General features: G+C 36.5%; 1 long non-coding RNA gene across 2 annotated transcripts in view; it reads right to left on the reverse strand.

The window, feature by feature from the left end:
- Positions 1 to 6845: 6845 nt before the first annotated feature.
- Positions 6846 to 21691, reverse strand: part of LOC141488915 (uncharacterized) — a 153852-nt gene continuing 139006 nt past the window's right edge. For both annotated transcript variants that reach the window (XR_012468849.1, XR_012468846.1), the window contains exon 3: positions 6846 to 7450. This is a non-coding gene — a long non-coding RNA (uncharacterized LOC141488915). The remainder of the gene's footprint in view (positions 7451 to 21691) is intronic.

Raw genomic sequence — 21691 nt, forward strand, 5'->3', positions numbered from 1 at the left:
ATGGGGCAGATAGGTGGCACGGTGGATAGAGCACCAGCCCTGGAGTCAGGAGTACCTGAGTTCAAATCTGATCTCAGACACTTAATAATTACCTAGCTGTGTGGCCTTGGTTAAGCCACTTAACCCCATTTGCCTTGCAAAAACCTTAAAAAAAGAGGCAGATGACAAGACCTGGAGGATCACAGATACAGATGGTAAGTCCTGGTATCAGCAAAAAGAATGGAATTGTTCACTTGCATCTCTTTCAAATACTGTGGGCAGTCATCAGTTTAGGCTAAAAGCATGGCAAGATGATGGGATGCATAGGATGATAGGAGTCTTCCTTTCTGACCTTGGATGGGAGAAGGCAAGTTTTTGCTATAGATAGGACCAGTAATGATGGAGAAGACAAGGGCACCTGTAGTGATAGTTCTTCCCACTATCCATTCTGCATAGGTCTTTGTACTCAATGATCAATTATTTCCAGCTTTGTGAATTTGTTGAGTTGTCCCCATGTCTGGGTATACACTTTACTTATCACAATCTTTCAGAATCCTTCTTTTAAAGCTTAGCTCAGTTATCTTCCATCTCCTCTGGGAAAACTCAGTTTCCACCAAGCAGGTTTTAAAGCAGATACATGTAATGATGATGGTCAGTTTTTGGCGATGTATATATTTTAGAGATGAATGGGCTCAGGAAAACTTTTGGCATTTTTATTAAGGCAGTCTACTACAATGCATTTCCTAAATGTCTTCTTAAATTGCAAGTATAATTCAGTCTAAACTGAAGATGAGTTACTACCATTAGTATTTAAAATGCTAGGCTGCTAGATAGCACAGTGGATACAGTTCTGGGCCTGGGGTCAGGAAGACTCTTCCTTCTATGTTCAGTTACTTAACTTAGCTTTGTGACCCAGGGAAAATCACTTAACTTCAGTTTCCTCATCTGTAAAATGAACCAGAGAAGGAAATGGCTACCACTATAAAGTCTTTACCAAGAAAACTCCAAATGGGGTTACAAAGAGTCAGACAGGATTGAACAATATAGTTCTTAAATGCCTGTAAAATTATGGTGGCAAAAAAACTGGACATTGCAAGGATGTTCATCAACTGGGGAATGGCTGAACAAGTTGTGGTACATGATTGTGAGGGAATGCTTCTATGCTATAAGAAATGATGAGTTCAATGATTTTAGAAAAGCATGGAAATATTTGTGTGAATTGGAGAAGACCAAAATACACAGAGTCAAGACAAGATTGTATGGAGTAATAGCAATACTGTTTTAAGAAGGACCTTGAGTGAATATTATTTTGAATATTATTAGTATTCAAATTAACTATCAAGGACATATTAAGAAACATTTTATCTGCACCTGGAGAAAGAATTGACAAAGATAAATTTATATATGGAATAATTTTATTACTTACACATAGATTACATAATACATGCACACATATACATATGCACACATATTTGTGACTAATGATAGCCATATCTAGTGTTGGGGAAGGTAAAGGGAAGAAAAAAGGAAAAAAAAAGAAATTTACATAACTTTATTTTATATTTGAAAGGGATAGTAAGTTATTTATAACTGATGTGAAGTTTCATGTGCAGCCATCTTTTTATTATATTATGTTATGGAAATGCTTTTTTTTCCATAAGCTGAAAATTAAATTAAATTTTAAAAATGCATGTCTAATCCATGAAGGACTACTTTCATTCTAAACTAGATGAGAGTTAAATTTCTTTAATGTTATGATGTCTTTATTAAATCAGCTTCACAATGGACTCTTCTTCCTCAAAGAAGAGAGTACTTTCATTTCACCTCTATTCCCATCATAATCCTCTATATAATATAATCACATATTAAGCATCTTTGCATAGCTAGTGCCTAAGCCTGGACTGCTCTCTCTCCAAATTCCCACCTCTTGTAGAGAAGACAGACTGGTCACGTGGCAAGTGGAGGATGATGAGTGGGTAGTCAGAGTGCATCCCTGGGACTATTGGGCAAGTCACTTAACTCTTATCTTCCTCAGTTTGTTCATCTGTAATATGAGGACAATGAAGATCAAATAAGGTCATATCTGTAAAGCACTACACCAATGCTAGCTTTTTCTACAGCAGTCGTGAACCATACAATTTAACATCTGTTAGTTATTTAATGTGTTCAAGTTTTCCATGCTCCCCCTTTAAATTACAAGCTGCTTAAAATCTAAGGTCAGGTCACATACTTCTTCTGATCCCCTGCAGTGCCCAACACAATGTTGTTCCCACAAAGAGTACTTAATAAATATGTGCTGGTTGATTGGATTTTATGGAAGAGAAGAATTTAAGGTGAGCTCTTAGAATCTCTCTCCTTCCTTTTTTTATTCAGTATCATATAGCCAAGGGACAGATTTTAGACTATGACTCAAAACCTTTTTGATAACACCTCTATATAGCTGGAACTTGCTATACCAGGATCTAAGAGGCAAGACCCTGACCAGGGATTCTTCATTCTACAACAGGTTCTGGGTTACCTAGTTAAGTGGTGTAATAAATGAGGTTCTGGACCTTGAGTTAGAAAGATTTGAGTTCAAATGTGACCTCTGATACTTACTGGGTGACCCTGGGTAAGTCAGTTAATCCTATTTGCCTCAATTTCCTCATCTGTAAAATGAGCTAGAGAAGGAAATGACAAACCAATGCAATATCTTTGCCAAGAAAACCCCAAATGGGGTAACAAAGAGTTGGACACAACTGAAAATGACAACAAACAGTAGGTGCTACATGGTCTCCCCATCATGTTTCCAGAATGGCCTCATGACAGTAATCTGACCATATTTACCAAACACACAGATCTCTAAGTTTTCATTCTAGAAGATAAGATAAAATCCACTAAGCATCCAGAAACAGGCAAAGTGCCCAAAGCCCTGAGAAGACACATATATGCTTGCAACAAGGATTCACTCCAGAGCAATCATAGTTGGTTGAAAACTGCTCTTGTGCGGCACAAGAAAGAAAGATCTTTGATCTCTGATATAGTTGTTGGTCTGGTCATTTCTTCAAAGGTCTGTCCTCTGCCATCTTAATCTGATTTTTCCCCCTCTAAATCTCTCCTAACACTAAAAATTTGTGATCTAGAGAAATCAGCCTACAGAACTTTGCTTCCTCCATACTCCCCCACCCTGTTTCAATCCTGGGAGCCAGATAGCAGTCCCCTTTCTTATTTTATCAACAGCAATGAATCAAAATACCTTGAATATGAACATCAAATTCTGTCATTTGTTTGTGCTTTGGATTTTAGGCAAGAGAGGAGGGGGGAATCAAATCCTCCCCTTTTTTAAATTGAAATGGGATTTTTGCATGGTTTTTCATCAGTACTGACCTCAAATCAGTCTGTTATTAACTGCCAGGAAATGCCTGACCCAGAGGACTCTCCTACTATTATAAACTGTGAAAATTATAAAAATGGAAATAAAAAAATAAAGTAATTACCTCTTTATGTGTTAAAAAGTTAAGTTGAATGGCCTGTTGCTATGGAGATGGTATCCTGTTTGCTGTCTTGGTCTTTCCCTTGCAGTTAAAGACCATCGGCCTGGCCAATGGGAAAGAAACTCTTGGTTTCCTATGTTCCATTAAGATTTTTTAATACTAACTCAATGTGGCCTATAATTTACCAGGCAATAAAATCTGGTCAATTGAATTTTCAGATGTCTTTGTGGATTTTCATTTGTACTGATTGCTTGGAATCATTATCACCACCATCACCTGGAAAAAAGTGTTTTGGGTTTTAGAAAGAACTTGCATTTCAGGAATTCTTTCCCTATTTAAAACAAAACAAAACAGAGCAAAACAAAAAACCCCATCCAACAAAGTTTGTCAGCAGTGGACTGAGGTTGTCCAGTCATTGAAGACTCGATCATCCTATCTGATGTCTTCAGGGGCCTTTATTAACATTATGCTTATAAAAGGAATATTATTGACAAAAACAATATTAGCCATAACCCCAGTTCTACACCACCATTCAGGCATTTCTAAGTTGGGGCAGCTAGGTGGCAAAGCAGATAGAGTGCGAGTCAAAAAGACTCATCTTCTTGAGTTTAAATCTGATCCTTGACATATACCAGCTGGGTGACTCTGGGTAAGTCAGTTAATCCTATTTGCCTCAATTTCCTCCTCTGTAAAAAAAAAAGTTGGAGAAGGAAATGGCAAACCACTCCAATATCTTTTCCCCAAAAAAAGCCTCTAAATGGAGTCATGAAGAGTTAGGCATAATTGAAAATGACTGAACTGAGTTGAAGTTAATAATCAATAAGTTCTGTGAACCATTTAGATGAAAGTCACCACAGGATTTCAAAATGGAACTCTTAAAATATTTTCATTTAAAAATTTATTTGCAAACCAAAAGGTTTCCAGACTATATGGAGAAAGGAAACCAAAGGTAAACATGTCAAATTAACATTAAGGGGTTCAGAAAATAACCAGAATTTTGAAAAAAGGAAAAGTGACTTGAGAATGCAGTGGAAAGAGCATTGACTTAGATGCCAGAGAGGATAGGTCCAAATCCTGCCTCTGCCATTTATAACCTGTACAATCTTGAGCAAGTTTCTGCCTGCTAGTGTATCAGTTTCCTTATTTGTAAAGTGTGGACTTGACTAGACTGAGGTCCCTGCTGGCTATGATTGTAAGTTCAAGATTTTAAGTTCTGGGAGGAGAGAAAATATGGAGATGGACAGGGAACCAAAGAGCAGCATAATCTTATTCTCAGGATACAGCAGATATAGGACAATCTGGACTGTTTTAACCAATAAATGCTTCAGAAAGGGTGACTTTGCATTTCCCAGAATGGATTAGTGGCTAAGTGTTGGATTTTGACATCAGGAAGAACAATATTTGATCCCTGCCTTAGATCCTCCCTAGTTATGAGACCCTGGACAAATTACTCATCCTCTTTGAGCATCAGTTTTCACTTATAAGATGGGGATTGTGGCAGTGCTTCCTTACAGGGTTATTGTACAAATTAAATGAGACCATGTATATAAAGTACTTTGTATCAAAATGTTATATAAATACAAACCATTCTTAGTTCATGACCAACTTTCTCACCGCTCTCCTTCAATTTTTACTGCTCATTCATTTACCTTACATTATCATTAGCCATTCAGTTATTTCAGTAGTGCCTGATCCTCCATGACCCCATTTGAGGTTTTCTTACCAAAGATAAGGGAGTGGTTTTCCATGTCCTTCTCCAGTTCATTTTGCAGATAAGGAAATTGAGTCAAACAGGGTTAAGTGACTTGCTCAGGTTCACACAGCTATTAAGTGTCTGAGCCTGGAATTGAACTTAGGTCTTTCTGATTCTAGGTCCAGCCCTCTATTCACTACACCATGTAGTTGCCTTTTCTCACACGCTTTTATCATTCACCTGATGTTGCTACTATCCTTTTCCCTCCTGCCAATTTTTTCAAATGATCAGCCAATGGCACATTTGAAAAACCATAGTTTCTCTCTCTCTCTTCTTTGTAGTCTAGCCTTTCCATAACTGTAGCTTCTAAACATTGGGAAGTAAATCTCCGCCCCCCTCAAAAAAATATTGCTTATATGATATGCACACATTTTTCTCTCTTGGATTCTAAGTTACTATTGTAATCTCAATTCCATGTGTCTGAGCTCTAACATAATTAGCTCTAAAAATAACTGACATTTATATGGTGCTTTGAGCTTTGAAAAGCAGTTTATTGCATGTGAGCCTTACAATAACCCATGAGATATTTAGTATAAATATAATTGTCCCTGTTTTGTAGATGAAGAAAGAATTATTGAAATTAAATGGCTCTCCCAAGATCAGAAAACTAATTAGTATCAGAGGTAGGATTTGAACTCAGGTCTCACCTGATTCCAGGTCCTTTCTACTATGTTATAATTTCTACTTTCTCACTATATGTGTCTTTTAAATGTTAAACTTTGATTTACATAAGGAAATTTAATTTTTAATATCATTGATTTTTGTTTATTCTTATAATAATTAATAATTTCTGTGTTATTATGTGTGTTGCGGGGGGTTGGTAAATTGTCTAGGGTCTCATAACTTGTAAGGATCTGAAGGAGAAATTAAACTTAAGTTCTTCCTGATGTCAAAGTCCAACATTCTATCCATTATGATATTCTGGGAGATGGTATTGTATTGGGAAGATCAGGGGTGGGTGTGAATCTCTTTCTCTCTCTCTGTCTCTCTCTCTTCCTCTATCTATCTATCTATCTATCTATCTATCTATATCATTATTTGTTCTATGTTTCCCATTAGACACTTTAAGTATTTTCAGAATACTTTTTTCAAAATCATATATGAATCTTATAATAATCCTTAAAAATAATGTAATTCTTCCCATTTTGTAGGGGAAGTAATGAGAGTAGACATATGCAAACAAGGAAACAAAGACAAAGAGAAGCATAGAGAAAAAGCAAGAGGCACAGAGGTAGAGACAGAGAGATGGAAACTGAAATCAAATGCAGAAAAAGATGAGACAGAGACAGAGAGAAAAAGAGAGGCAGAGAGAGACAGAAACAGAAACAGAGATAGAGACAGAGACAGAGACAGAGAGAAGCAGAGACAGAGACAGAGAGAAGCAGAGACAAAGACTTGTCCAGATCATCATCATCATTATCATTATCATTATCTATGGTAAGTTTTGAAGGTAGGATTTCAACCTAGGATGTTCTTATTCTTAGCTCAAAATTCATTCCACTATTATATTGGAAGTACTTTGCTTTCTAATCATCTCAGAGATGCAAAACATTCCATGGATACTGTTTATATGGAAGAGAAGCAATGAATGTATATTTAATGCATTAAAAATTTGGAAAATTAAGAGTAAAGATGTTCAGACCACATACCAACTTAATGGGATCTTTAGCTTTTTGTTTTGCTTGGTTTGCTTTGGTTGATTTCCTACCTTCATCTCTGGAATAAGAAGTATCTTGTTAACACCAGCCAAAAGTTTGAGTAGCTGCCCATTTTCATATTATGAATAATTCCTTTCAGGGTCAGCCATGGAATGAATCAGACTACCTTTACTCCCTTCTTTTTTTCTTCCTTCATATTTCTCCCCTCCAATTAAAATGCTTAAAGATACCAAGGCATAGATTGAGAAGTTGAGGTAACATAACATTTTGTTCCCCCCTCAAAAAATAATCATTGTTCTAGGGGAGCTAGAAACTGAAGAAGCTAGTTAAGAATCAACAGAATATGTATATGTGAACATGTGTCTTTCTATACATGAAGACAATTCTGTGAAGCCATTTTCTTGTCACTTTAGTTCATAAATTGATCTGAGGGTGAGGATGCTTGTGTGGCACAAATAGTTGGCTTGAAACTTGATGTAGATGTCCTCTTCTTAAAATTGCCTGAAGAAAGCAGAAGTTCCTTTGTCTTTCATCTTTACTTCTTTATCAGGGGTTCAAATAGCTGTAAAACATTTTCCTCCAATAAACTGTGAGAAGATATGTAATTGTTGTGAATAGTCAGGGTGTCACAGTAGTCTTACCATATAACATCTATTTAAAGAGCATTTCTAATGAATAGTAAAGAATGAACAAAAGAGATAATCAGTTGCTTCAAATAAATATCTTGAGCCTAGTATTACTTTGTTAGACCAATTAGGACCCAGGTCTCTCCTGAGTGAGTCTAATATTTCTTCTTCTACATGAAACTTACTCCTCAATGCTAGACCACACCATCTTGGTATTTTGCCAGTAACTAACACTGTCTTATATACAATGCATTATTAGTAAATACAGAATGAATAAATAATAAGTTTTCATGATAAAAAAAGGATTAAGCAAAGGGGTTTAATAATATTTAGTATCCTTTGCTTGTTTCTCTCTTCTATACTGTAGAAAAGGATATGTTGAGACCTGAGGTAGCATAAGCTAAAGGATAGGATGGGATAGCATCTTAACTGAAGGTTTAGATGAACTAGGCTCAAATCCTACCTCAGATACTTAGTTGTTTAAGCTTTGTCAACAAGGAAGGAAAGGAGGAAGGAAGGAAGAAAGGAAGGAAGGAAGGAAGGAAGGAAGGAAGGAAGGAAGGAAGGAAGGAAACATTTACTTCTAAGTGTTTATTGTTCTAAGTCATTAAGCAAAATCATAAAATATAAAGTTCTGAATGATCTTTGGAAGTCATCTAGTTAACCCCTTTTATTTTCTAGATGAGGTCAGGCAGTTAAATCACTTGGCCAAAAGGCAACCCCAATATTCTTTCTCCATCCCATGAAGCCTCTCTGAACTGTAGTTTCATTGTTTTAGGAATAGTACCTACTTTATAGGATTGTTGCTAGGATCAAATGTGAAAACATCTATAAAATACTGTACAAATTTTAAAGTATTTCAGTGTGCATTATTTTTGCTCCTATAGCTTAAAGAGTCTCAATCATTTAGGGTCTTTATTTTATTTTGCCCTTGCATGTTCAATTCTTTCATAACTCAGGCACAATTATCTGATTTTTTCAGACCCTTGGCTTTTGATTTCACTTCATTGAGTTGTCATTTCAGCTCCCTTACTTTTTTTCCTTCCCCACCACCAAGATAGTTGAAAAGGCACTCTTTTTTAACAGTTTAACATTATTCATCTATCTTTAGAAAGTTACATAAAAGGTTTTGAAAACTAATGAAGTTTCTACATCTTGAAAGGGGAAGAAGCTTGACAGTTTCCATTGTATGGCTGTAAAGAAGGAGGTGACGCCCAGCTCGCTTTTCTGTCTGACACATGCCAAGCAATGATAGGTAATGTTAACAGAAAGGTCAGATGTGTCCTCCGCCTCTTAAAAGACAGTATATGAGCTGCAGTATTTCATGAAAGCTCATTTTCTCAGTTTCCATTGAATTAACAATTCTAAACCTGCTGTTTAGAAATAATAATGAATGCATGCATAAAGTAATTTTTTTCCCCTGTACCCAGGTTTGACATTAGTCATCTGCTGTGATTCACACAGAAACTATGGGACTAGTGTGGGTTGCATTTAACATGCTTGAGGTTGAGTTTTATCTGATATACAGAACCTTTATTCTTTTAATGGCATAATCTGGGATCAGTTTCTTAGCCATGATATTTTATGGGTTAAGGAAGCAAACTAAGAATAGGAAATTTGAAATGATCATGGAAGACAATACCACAAGATGATATTGGAATCTCTAAGTAATCTCTAAGTATTGTCTTGAGAATGAGGCATAGCCATTGAAATCAATAATAGCTTCACTATGTCTTAGGGGATGATTATTATTTCTCTCTCTCTCTCTCTCTCTCTCTCTCTCTCTCTCTCTCTCTCTCTCTCTCGAGGAATGGGATTAAGTGACTTGCTTAAGATCACACCACTATTAAGTATCAAGTTCTGAGGTTGGATTTGAACTTAGATCTTCCTGGGCTCCAGGGCTGATGCTCTATCTACTTCACCACCTATTATCAGTGTTATTAACATTCAGTGGACTACAGATTGGATATATAGGATGTTGAGCCCAGGGTAAGAACCAAAAAAAATGAGAGACGGGGAGAGAAAGAGACACAGAAAGAAACAGACAGATAGACAGACAGACACATATACACAGATAGGCAGGGGTTCTATACATGAAGACAATTCTGTGAAACCAGACAGAAGACAAAGGGAGACAAAGACAGAAAAATAGATAGAGACAAAGATAGAGAGCCTTGAATAGGGTCTGTCAAACTCAGTAGTTTCAATTAGAAAGAAGGAAGGGTTTATTCCAATAATCCTTAGGCTTCTAATGCTTTCATTCAATTTGATAAGAGGAAGTATGATGGTAGTAGAAAGCTCTTGGTATCTGGAGTTCTGATTTCAAGCTCTGGCTTGATTATTTACTAGTTCTGTGACATAGGTAATTATTCTACATAACCCTGGGTCACAGTCATTTCACTTATAAAATAAGGGAGCTTAAACTAAGCTATCTTTAAGCTTCCTTTTAACAATAGCAGTTTGTGATTCTGATATTTCATTAGGGTCACCTCTGGGAACTAAAGACGCTAACTATCCTGTTTTACTACATCTTGTTCTGAAAATAGTAATTGTTTTTAAAAAATAGAGACTTCAGCAGTGGCAGTAATTTTTCTAATGGTAAGAAACTGTTCCTATTCCTTGATCTCAGCTCTAAAAGCTCATAATACCACTTGATCTTGTCTGTAGCTACTTAGGTGAGATATGATGATGATTAGACCAAAGTCACAGGTTCCATCCCTGACTAACAATTACTATTTCTCTGTTGCATAGAGACTAATGTCTTCCAAATCAAATTGCTTCATGAAATCAAACTTTGGACCACACTCCATTGACAGTCATTGGTCCCTATTATTTTATCTTCTAAATATCCTACTTCCCATTTGAAAACTACTCTTTTTCTAGGGACCTTACCATCAGTGAGGGCATTGTTGGAATGCTTCTGTTAGATATGCTTACAAGTACCCATTTACAAGAAACCCAAATTTTATCCCATAAATAAAAAAACCACAAAGTACAACTAAACAAAAGGAAAAAAACCCTAAATCACACAGGTCTATTTCTTGCTCCCCAAACTCTGAATTCTGTCTTGTGCCTCTGTTCTCTTTGCATAGGCTGTGAATATACTACAACTTCACTTCCTAGAAGTCTTAGTTTCTATCAAGGTTTAATTTATGACATGCTGTCCCCAAGAAAAGGTGCCAAAGCTATCTTCCAGCTCCCCAAATTATCATGTTGAGATTTTTGTGCTTACATATTGTCTTCCTCTCTAGTATGTTAGGCAACATAGGACAGACACTGGTCAGTTTGGTTTAGTTTGGTTCTTTGGGTTTGATTGTTTCTTTCTTTTTTGATTACCTTCTTTGATTTTCCCCCTTTAGCACCTCACACAGTGCTTTGTATGTAGTAGGTACTAAAAAAATGGTTGTTAGAATGGCTCAGACTAAGTCACTCTGCCATGCTCATAAGAAACCTTATTAAATGCTGAATTGAATTGAACTAAAATAAAAGTCAATTCACCTTGCTTCCAGTGAGCACCTCTCAAAAACTGATTTAATGGGAAAAGCTGAAATTTATTCTCTAAAGTATGGTTCATTGGTTATTGATGAGATTCATCCATATCTACTACATACTCAACATCAAAGGCAATAGATTTGATCATGCAATAGTTAATTCCATTGAATTTTTATTTCTGTAGCTGTACTTTTTTCCATTTTTTGAAACTCATATGTTTCCTGGGGTGGGGTTGGGGAGGTCACCTGGGAGTAAAAGATGGAGAGACACATACATATGTGTGCATGCATACACATAGATACAATGTATATATTTACATACATAACTATTCATACATATACAAAAATATTACATACATATATGTGCACAGGTGCCTATGCACAAATCTTTACATGCATGCATATACACATAGATGAAAATACATAAAGATTTACATGTGCACAAACATATATATACACAAAAGCTACAGACATACACATGGATACCTATACACAAGTATTTGCATACCTATATATACACAGATAGATAAATGGACTAAAAATAGTCTATAAGTTGAAAGTCCATAGTATCATATAGGTTGAAGACAGGTTCTTTTTGGCTTCAAATTAATCTGATTCACACTCATTCCTCAGGACAGCTGACCTGGTGATGGGTCATTGCAGACACACTCATGTTTGCTTAAACCTTTCACTATGGATACTTTCCCTATTTAGTAACAGAGCCTTTAACAGATCACCCTTTCTCTGAGGGATCATGCAGGTCTCTGTAAAGGTTCACAGGAAAGATCAGGGACCTATCAATCTAAAGGACTTTGATTAAAAATTTAATAGACTGTGTAAACATTGAACTTGATAGACAGGTAAGATTTTGGTCTGATAAAAGAAAAAATTCCTTTCAACTAAAAGTATTTTGGACCAGAATTGAAGTTTCTTCTTTCTCAAGTAAACTGGCAAAGTGGAATGGACTCTTTCAGAAAGCAGTCAATCAATTTCTCATGCTCTTCTTCCACGTCTACTTAATCCTAAAACAGATACAAACACAACAGGTTTTGTCCTCAAGGAGCTTGCATTCTATTTGGGGGAGAAGAGAATAACCTGTATACCTTATGGAAATAGAAAGGTATTTTGTGGCCACTAATAACTGGTTTGGTGAGGAGGGGTCTTCTGTAAGTGGCAGAACTTGATCTAAGATTTGAAGACATCTAGTCATTCAAAGACTGAGGGAGGAATATGTTCTTGACATGTGAACTAACCCGGGCAAAGGTATGGATGTGGGAGATAATATTGTTAATTAAAAACAATCCTAATAATAGAGACTGTGATGAGGAAAGTGTGATGGGCCCAAAGGGGAGATTGGAGCCAGAATGTGAAGAATGGATTTAAAAGCATTTAAAAACATAAAAAAGTTTACATCTTATCCTAGAAGCAAAAGGGAATCACTGGAACCTTTGGAGTGAGAGATTGATTTAGTCAGACCTCTGTTTTAGAAATAACACCTTGGCAACTGGGTGGAAGATGGAGGAGAGAGAGGAGACAGTTGAGTTTGGGAGACGCCTAGGCAGTAGGTGATAAAGGTCTGAATGGGGGTAGGGGCTGTGTGATTGGAGAAATCAGAATTAAAATAAGAGACTTTGTGGAGACAGAATCAACAAAACTTGGCAGCTCATTAAACATTTGGAGAGGGAAAGTGAAGAATCAAGAATGAATTTAAAAAGGATTTGGAACTTGGCTGACTTGAGAGTTGGTGGTGCCTCTACATAACTGAGGAAGTTGGGGCAAAGGGTCAGTTGAAGGGGAAAGAAAATGAATTCGATTTTGGACATGGTAAGTTGAGGTCACTATGAAACATCCAATGAAGAATGTATAGGAAAGAGATTAGGGCTAGACCTGTGTGTGTGTGTGTGTGTGTGTGTGTGTGTGTGTGTGTATAATATATTCAAATTATATGCATAAAGATATTGATTAAATCCCTTGATGAGACAGACTAGAGAGCTAGATAAGTGAAAATGATCCAGGATGCATATAAATGTAAATGTATATATGTGTGCATCCATATCCATATTATACACACATAACACCTCCACCCCCCATTTACACATAGTTGAGGGGACAGGATATAGATGGTAATCCAACAAAGGAAACTAAACAGGATCAGTCTGACAGGTAGGATAACCAGGAGAGAGTCCAGAGCGCAAAGCCACACAGAAGGCAATGGGTTCCCCATATCCAAAGAGCTCTTCAAGGTAAGTAGATGGAGGGTAATCTGTGGGACAAAGGATGTATGCAGGGGTGTATACTTGGGCATGCTTGACTTGTACACACATTTACACATGCTTATACATATATACCACCACCCAATAACACATATTCATGTGTGTATATGCATGTCCATGTAATCACATACAATACATATGTATGCATACATGTAAGGTTAGTGTAGAGATTCCTCCTTAGATTCCTCCAAGGGCCTTTGCTACATTGAGATTGTGTGAATTTGTTAGTAAACCTAGAAGAACTTCTTATATTTCAAACAATTTGAGAACAAAGCATCTGAAGGAACAATTTATCTTCAGAGTTTTTAAAGCATTTGCAAAGTAATTTTTTTTTTACATTTTAAGTTATTCATACTCCTCTTACTTAAAACAATTTTTTCTAGCCCAAGAAGTTAAAACTTCTTATCTGCATCATGAAGTTAAGAAGTTTAAATATCCAAAGATTCAAAAGAACCCTGATTCAGCAATTTCCATAAATGTCATAATATAGAAACATTTTGAACCAAGCAAATAACAAATGCCCCTGTATGTTGGAAATTATTCTTTGGGGTTTAGTTTGGATTATTTTTTTGCTTTGTTTTGTTTTTTTTTGTCCTTTTAAGTGGATGTTTTTCAAAAGGAACCTTTAATTTTAAGTGCCCTTCAGGGAAACAACAGGAGTGGAAGCTTTGTGTTCTGCTTTCCTGGAACAAGCTGTAAATAGCAAATGAGGAATAGGCTGACCCAGTGGTGTTTGGGGTTCAGTAAAGTGTTCCCAATGGTTATTTTCAAATGTTTGGGTTTTCTGAAACCCAAAACACATTTTGCCTCAAGCTTTCTATCCATGGATTTTCATCAGTCATGTGAATTTAAAGGGAAATTGAGTTCGGATGTTTGTAATCCACTTACATTTGACTCATTAAAGTATTTGTTTGCGAAGATTAATTAGGTGCCCAAGAAAGCTACTGAGAATTTTTAGAATGATATTTCTCCCACAATCCTCTTTTCCAGTGAACAGGCATCACTGTGCCCATAGGAACAAAGTATGGACCCTGGTTGAGGCTTGGCACAGCTTCAGGCTCAAAGTCCAGCTTTCTGAGACTGTTTAATATAAATTACTTTTCCTTATTCTGAGGGTGGAAGGAAAAGGGGAAAGTCATTCAAAAGGCTTCCCAAGAAGAAAAGACTCCAGGAGACATCATCATTCTCATTAATTTTTTCAATGAATCAATAGTGGATAAACTCAGAACATAGAATCACTCTTGAAAATGAGATAAAGGTTGAGTGAAGATTTGGTATAACACTAAAAATAGTGATGATGGTGATGGTATCACAAGTAACATCATAAGGAACAAAATGGTAATCACTCAATTGGGAAGGTACAAATTAATTTATGGGGACCACCTCCTTTAGGTCTTCAGATTCAAGAATAATGTAACAGTTTGCTGTGGAGGTCGCTGTAGGAAGGCAACTGTTTCCCACAGATGGAGTTTCCTAAGTGAAGAGCCAGTAGTAGCAATAAGTCATGGTCATTGGTGCCAGGAAGAGGCCTAAAATGACTTTCCAGAAATTTTCCTTTCCCAAGAGGTATGAACTCCCTACTGGGGAAATAATTATCTTTCTGGCACCCTTCTGAGGAAGGAGGTGGGGAGTGGGATGAATGGGGAAAGCAATGGAAAAAAAAGAGAAGAAACACACAAATGTAATACTAAGTTCTCTGGACTCCAGATCCCCTTTTGCAGGTCCCTGTCAAATCCATCAGTGGAGCAAGATTCCCTGTTATTACAATGGGAATGTTTCAGGTAAATTTTAATGTGATCCCAAATACATAATAAAAATTAATGCTAATGATAAAAATGCATGATTTACTGATAAAAATAAAACTAGAGGATTATTCAGAAGCTGTTGGGAAAAATGCATCCAGTTCAAAGTAAAAGATCCAAGCTAAGGAGTCAGTTCTCCTCTAAGAGATACAGGCAAGCCAACAAGTTGGCTCAACTTCTCATAGGATCACATCTCACATTCTTTCTGAGTCCAATCAGTCCATCTGTCCTAACAAGTAGACACTGTTAGAGACATTATGAATTGAATGCCACCTTTTTAGTATACTGGAGACATGGCAATGGAGAAAGATCTATAGATAGAGAAAAGAGACAATTAAAAATTGAACACATACAAATATAATCTTTGTCTCTGTCTCTTTCTGTTTCTCTGTCTCATCTTTTCTCTCTCTGTGTCTGTTTCCATGTATGCATCTCTATATTTATAGAAATATTTATATGATTTACATAAACACACATGTATATATATACATATATATATATATATACACACATACACATAAATACCTTTATATATGTATACACTGAAAACTAGGCAGGATGATATCTGGCTCACAATGTAAATTAGTTATACAGGTAGATAGGTTAGCTCATAGGATTACTTGAATTGTGCCAATCCTTTTTTAAATTTTTCTATCAGTTAGTCATTGAGTGCTGTAGATCTACATATAAACAATCATGTTATCATTTCCTAAATGTTATTAATTGCAGTTTAACTCTGTATATCTTAGGGTTAAAAGGCAATGGTATACAAAAGAATACTTCACCCATCCAGGACACAGCTGAGACCCTAAAGTGCAAAGGTATCTGAGCATCTGAGATAAAGCTCATACAGGTGATGGAGGAGTGTTCTTCTGGCCATCACTCCTATTCAGTTTGCTCCTACTTCACAAACAGTTCTAAGAAATTTTGTAATCTGGTTTCTGAGCCCACAATAGCTGAAAAATAGCCAAATAGAATGGAAAAGGAAGTTCACTACAGGTTGCCTTCTACTCTTTTATAAGTTATGAGATTTAGGTAGCACAGTAGATAGAACACTGACTCTGGAGTCAGGAAGACCAGAATTCAAATCTAGTCTCAGATACTTGACACTTACTGTGTGTCCCTAGGCAAGTCCCTTATCCCTGAATGCCTCACAATCAATCAATCAATCAATCAATCAATCAATCAGTAAAAGAGGCCTCTCCAAATTCCTGTGCTGAGACATTCCTTCTCCTTTGGGACCTTTTTATAGGATCATTATTGGTGCAGATGAGAATTAGGGGTCACCAAATAAAGATAGAGATTGAGGGTTACTGATAAACGAAAGAATTCACGTGCTCTTTGTGATTTAAAACTGCTCAGGATTTATTACAAATTATTGCAAATTATACTGGTTAAAATTTTTCTCCTCCCGGAGATCAACAGGCACTTTAGGACAGGATGAATAGCAAAAAGCTAGGTGAGGTTGTTTGGGAGATAGAGACAGACAGAGAGAAATAGGGAGAGACAGAGAACGAAAATTCAAGCAGAGCTGACTGGGCCAGAGAGTGGACCAGCCCCAAATGGGGGTCCAGCTGAAGTTTTTATAACCTTAAGGGCAAAAGGGAAATCCCTGCCTGCTTACACTACTGAAAGGAGGTTGGAAGCTGGGGGTTGGGAATGAGGAGACAATACAAATTTTACATTTAACAATGAAACAATAGGGATCAATTTACATCTCAGGCACTGAGAGCCTTCCACACTTTAACAAAATTTCACAATATTAACAATTACAGAATTTGTTTCTAAATTATAAATTTCCTATATTCTTAATTTTCTGTATCAATATCACACCCAACATCAAAAGGAAAGACAGAAAGTATTAAAATCCAAACAAGGACACTGGCACAATTTAGTAAGGGAAAATTTCCTTCTCCATTAGGATCTTAGGCAATTAATAAACACTTATTAAGAACTTGACCCTGTACAAACCAATAGGATTACAAATCCACATTGTGGATTGAATGCCCCCTTTTTAGAAGTGTGGAAAGAAAGCCAATCCCTGCCCTGAAGGTGCTTACATTCTCTATGGGAAAGAAATCACATAAAAGGGAGCTGAAAAGGGAGTCAGGTGAAAGAATAAACATAGAGGAATGTTAGAGAAAGTTCTGAGGAGATGAGTCAGCTGGGTGGCCTGGAAAGGAAGGAAGACATAGCTGGGTCTTTTTCTGAAACTGGTCTTTCAGGGAGAACCAGCCAACTGCCCACAAGGGAGAGGCCCCAAGGGAGAAGGTTATTTCCAATATGAAAAGTAATCCAGGGGTGGAGAGAGCTTCTGGGGTATAGAGGCTTCTCTGGCATGGCAGAGAAAATCCTACAGAGAGGCTGACTTAGGACTTCATCGTCATTCTGTAGTATTATATTCTTGACCCTGAATCATGCAAATTTGAATCAGTAAGAGTACTTTATTTAAGAAGTCATCGAAGTGTACAACGAATTTTAAAGATGTCAATGCAAAATTTTAAAATGTTTTTGTATCTTATAAATAAATTTTTTCTTCTTCCATTGCTCACAAAAAAATATGGAACAACTGATCCTCCAAGGCTTCTAGACAGCCAATGCTTTGTATATTTTCCCTCCCCTTCTCTTACAATTAAATGAGACCAAATTTCTTGCACTTTCTTGCCCCTCAGAAAAAAAAAAAAACCAAAACAAACAAATCTCCAAGTCACCAGAATTCTAATGTTGATAGAAGATATATCTGGCACATTGGAATTTTATCATAGACTCCAACCCTTGTATTTAACAATCTAACGCTAGTTGACCTCTATTAAGCAGAGAGGACAAACTCCAGTGCTATCATGTCACTGAGAAGGATCCCATGAATATAGGGTAGTATTCCCTTCCTTATGGCTTTTCCATAATTCTTGTTGTTCTCAATCCCTTTGCAGCCTTGGACACTGTTTATACCATTTTCTCATGGATTTTCTTTCTTATCTAGGTTTTTGTGACACCATTCTCTCATAGTTTTCTTCGTACCTATCTGAGTTTTCTTTTGAAATACCTTAGCTGAATTTTCCTCTGGGTCATGCCCGTTCATAATGGATTTCTCCCTTCTGTTTTTGACCCTTTTTTTCTAGTCCCCTTCCTACAATGCATGTCTGTGCATGTCCCTCTCTTACTTTAAGACTTAAGTGAAATTTCAGAATCAGATAAAATTTCTTCGTAATTTTCAACAGACAAGGATCAAAAAAAAATTTCTCTATTTGTCTTTTGATATCTTTCACAATCTGTCCCTTTCCAGTCTTTGCAATGTCCTTACCCACTACTACTTTCCATGTCCTTTGCAATCCAGTACCATAGGCCTTCTAGTTATTCCTCTTAAATGATATTCCATCTCCTATTTCGTTGACTTTCTAATTGATCCTCATTTCTAGAATGCTCTCCTTCCTCTAAATCTTCTTCCTAACCTTACTAGTTTTCTTTATTACTCAGTTTAAATCCCATCTACTCCAAGAGATTATTTCCTTTCCTTTCCCATCTCAGTCTTCATAACTAGTGACTTTCCTCTGAAAGTCTATGAGATGAAACTATATAATTTTTTCATGTACATAGAATTTTGCATTCCATTTACACCATTCAAATGTGAATTCCTTAAAAGCAAGGTAAATGTGCTTATTTGTTTGTTTGTTTGTTGGTGGGGGGGCAAGATTGTATTTCTTTTTAACTTTCCTTTGAAACATAGTAATTATTGTTTAATAGTTTGCTTTGCAGAAATGCAAAATAAATTTATTCTACCCTATAAGCCACAGAGAAAATGGTCCTTTATTTTGGGGTGGCCTGACCATGAGACTTCATCCTTGACTAAGATCCCTTTGAACAGACAAATAATAACTTTTTTTAAGGTTTTTTTTTTTTTTGCAAGGCAAATGGGGTTAAGTGGCTTGCCCAAGGCCACACAGTTGGGTAATTATTAAGTGTCTGAGACCGGATTTGAACCCAGGTGCTCCTGACTCCAGGGCTGGTACTTTATCCACTGCACTACCTAGCCGCCCCTGACAAATAATAAATTTTAAAAGAGCTCTTCCTAAGCAGTATAGATTAAAGAGCAATGACCCTAGATTCAAAAAAAGTGATTTTATATACTATCTTTTATATTCCCTATAGAAACATAGACAAGTTATTTACTCTCCCTAAAGTCTTAGTTTCTCATCTAGAAAATGAGAGGGTTGAACTAAAAAGTTGATAAGGTACCTTTCAGATCAATAATGATGACTCTATAATCATATGCTCATTACCTTAACAAAACGGTCTGACAAATGAAATAAAAATCACAAAAATATTGTATATCCTTTTTCAGCTATTAGGAAAGTATCACTAACAAAATGAAAAGAGGGAGGAGAATTTCTGTTCTGAGATTTTTCATAGCTCCATTACAGGTAATTATAAAATAAATAAACAAAACAACACAGTAGCTTATTGTTAATTAAACTGTCTCAAATCAATGCAATAGAATATCATAAGTCGGTAAAGAAAAAGGATGAAAAATAAGCTAGAAAATAGAAATTTAGGAGCATAATAGGGACTTGATACTCTCTTCCTCTTCCCTTTAAATGGAAAAGTCAGTCAATCAATAAACATTTATTAAGCAAATCTACATACAAGATATATGCAGAGTAGATAGAGGTAATCTGAAAAGACATTAGCAGCTGAGGGAACTGGAGAAAAAAATCTCTGCAGAAAGTAGGAATCATGTTTAAATGTTTAGAGGAAGCTAAGAAACAGAAAAGAGGAGGAAGAGAATTCCAGGTATGGGAAGTAAGCACTGAGAAAGTTTAATTGGTTGTGTGGATGTCCAATGTTAAACTTCTCATAAAACACTTAATTTTTTAAGCTACTCTTCCTTTCTCCTATCATTTTTCATAGAAGGAGAATATCCATCCTTAGGACCTACAACTCTCAGTCACCTTTTTCAGGTTTAAAGAAAGATATCCTTCCTTCTAATTGCTTTAAGGACCTATTAGGGTAAGATAGGAAATCATGTCTGAGACTGACCATGCCCCTGTTAGAAGAAGATCAAGCTTAGCTTTCTATCAGTGAGGTTTATTTTCTCCTTAATTAACAGAAAGCAGTTAATAGTTTCCTATAGAGGGAAAATTACACACAGGATGAGTGGAACTGCAGTTTTATTTTCCAGTATTCCCAGGTTACTTAGCACCTTCTTTACTCTATCTCTTTTTCCACACAATTCATAAGACTTGAAGAGTTGACTTTTTCCTCCTATAACTTGCATTTAGCTTAGGTTTTACTCTCATTTGGTTGTCAGAACACCAAAATGAACCAGGGAAAATGAATTAGACCCAGGGTCCCTACCCTGGTTATCTATCACCTGGGTCTCCTTTGCTCCCTGAACTTTGGGACTATCCATTAACAGAAGCTGTGTGACTATTTACCTCCTGTTCACCCCTTCTCAGAGCCATAAAAATCTCTGGACAGAAAGTTTGAAGGAAACAACCTTCCTCCATCCCCAAGGGTTAGAAGACACCTATGAACATGCTATTGCCTATAATTTTCAGCCCCAAACACCCACTCTACTTACCAAAGCCATCTGGCTTCCCCTGCTAGTGGCAGGCCAGCCTCTTGTGGGAATCATGCTAATGAAGTAATCTAAAGTAATTCAGTCAATATGGAGTTTACAAGAAAAAGATGGGAATTGCAATTCTGGCTTGAATTACATCATTTTAAACAACTGTACTATTCTGAAAATGCCTAAGGGTCTGTCATTAATTTAAACTATGATTTTTATTCCACAACTAGCTACTGGAAAGACACAATGTTGGCAAAAATGGTGATTGTTTACCTTGGATTAGAAATGCTGAAAACCTGGGTCAGACTACCCCAGAGGGGACTGGAAGGAGCAGTGGTATCTGCCTTGCTGCTTAGTATCATGTCTCCATGTCTAGTCTGCCTGCTTTATGGAGACAGTTCAACTCTGCTGATATCAGTAATAGTGAGAAATATCTTTGAGTTCACAACTCACCCTGTCATGTGTCTGATTCCTCTGAAAACTGGCTAAAAGGTCATAAAAAAACACAACTGCCCATCCTCCTGGTGGAACCAAATTGCTCGTTGGGGGAATTTCAGGGATTTTTTTATTATTGTTTTTGTGGAGTGAAGATTGCTGTAGGAATAGCTTTTGTAAGGTCTTTAATCCTTCACTCCCTTGGGCAAAAGAAGAGGTGCTTATTTAGGTAGGGATATATAATTCTCTTTTCTTTCTTTCTTTCTTTCTTTCTTTCTTTCTTTCTTTCTTTCTTTCCTTCTTTCTTTCTTTCTTTCTTTCTTTCCTTCTTTCTTTCTTTCTTTCTTTCTTTCTTTCTTTCTTCCTTCCTTCCTTCCTTCCTTCCTTCCTTCCTTCCTTCCTTCCTTCCTCCCTTCCTCTTTCTTTCTTTCTTTCTTTCTTTCTTTCTTTCTTTCTTTCTTTCTTTCTTTCTTTCTTTCTTTCTTCCTTCCTTCCTTTTTTCTTTTTGCTTATCTAGGTAGTAAGTGATGATGTATAATTAATGTATACTGAGGGCAATGAAAGCCACCCACTATCAAGAAGCTTCCTGATAGGCTGAGAAAAGGCCACACTTGTATGAATGAATTTAGTATTAA

This window comes from Macrotis lagotis, chromosome 1, assembly GCF_037893015.1.
Source record: "Macrotis lagotis isolate mMagLag1 chromosome 1, bilby.v1.9.chrom.fasta, whole genome shotgun sequence".
NCBI classification, from domain to species: Eukaryota; Metazoa; Chordata; class Mammalia; order Peramelemorphia; family Peramelidae; genus Macrotis; species Macrotis lagotis.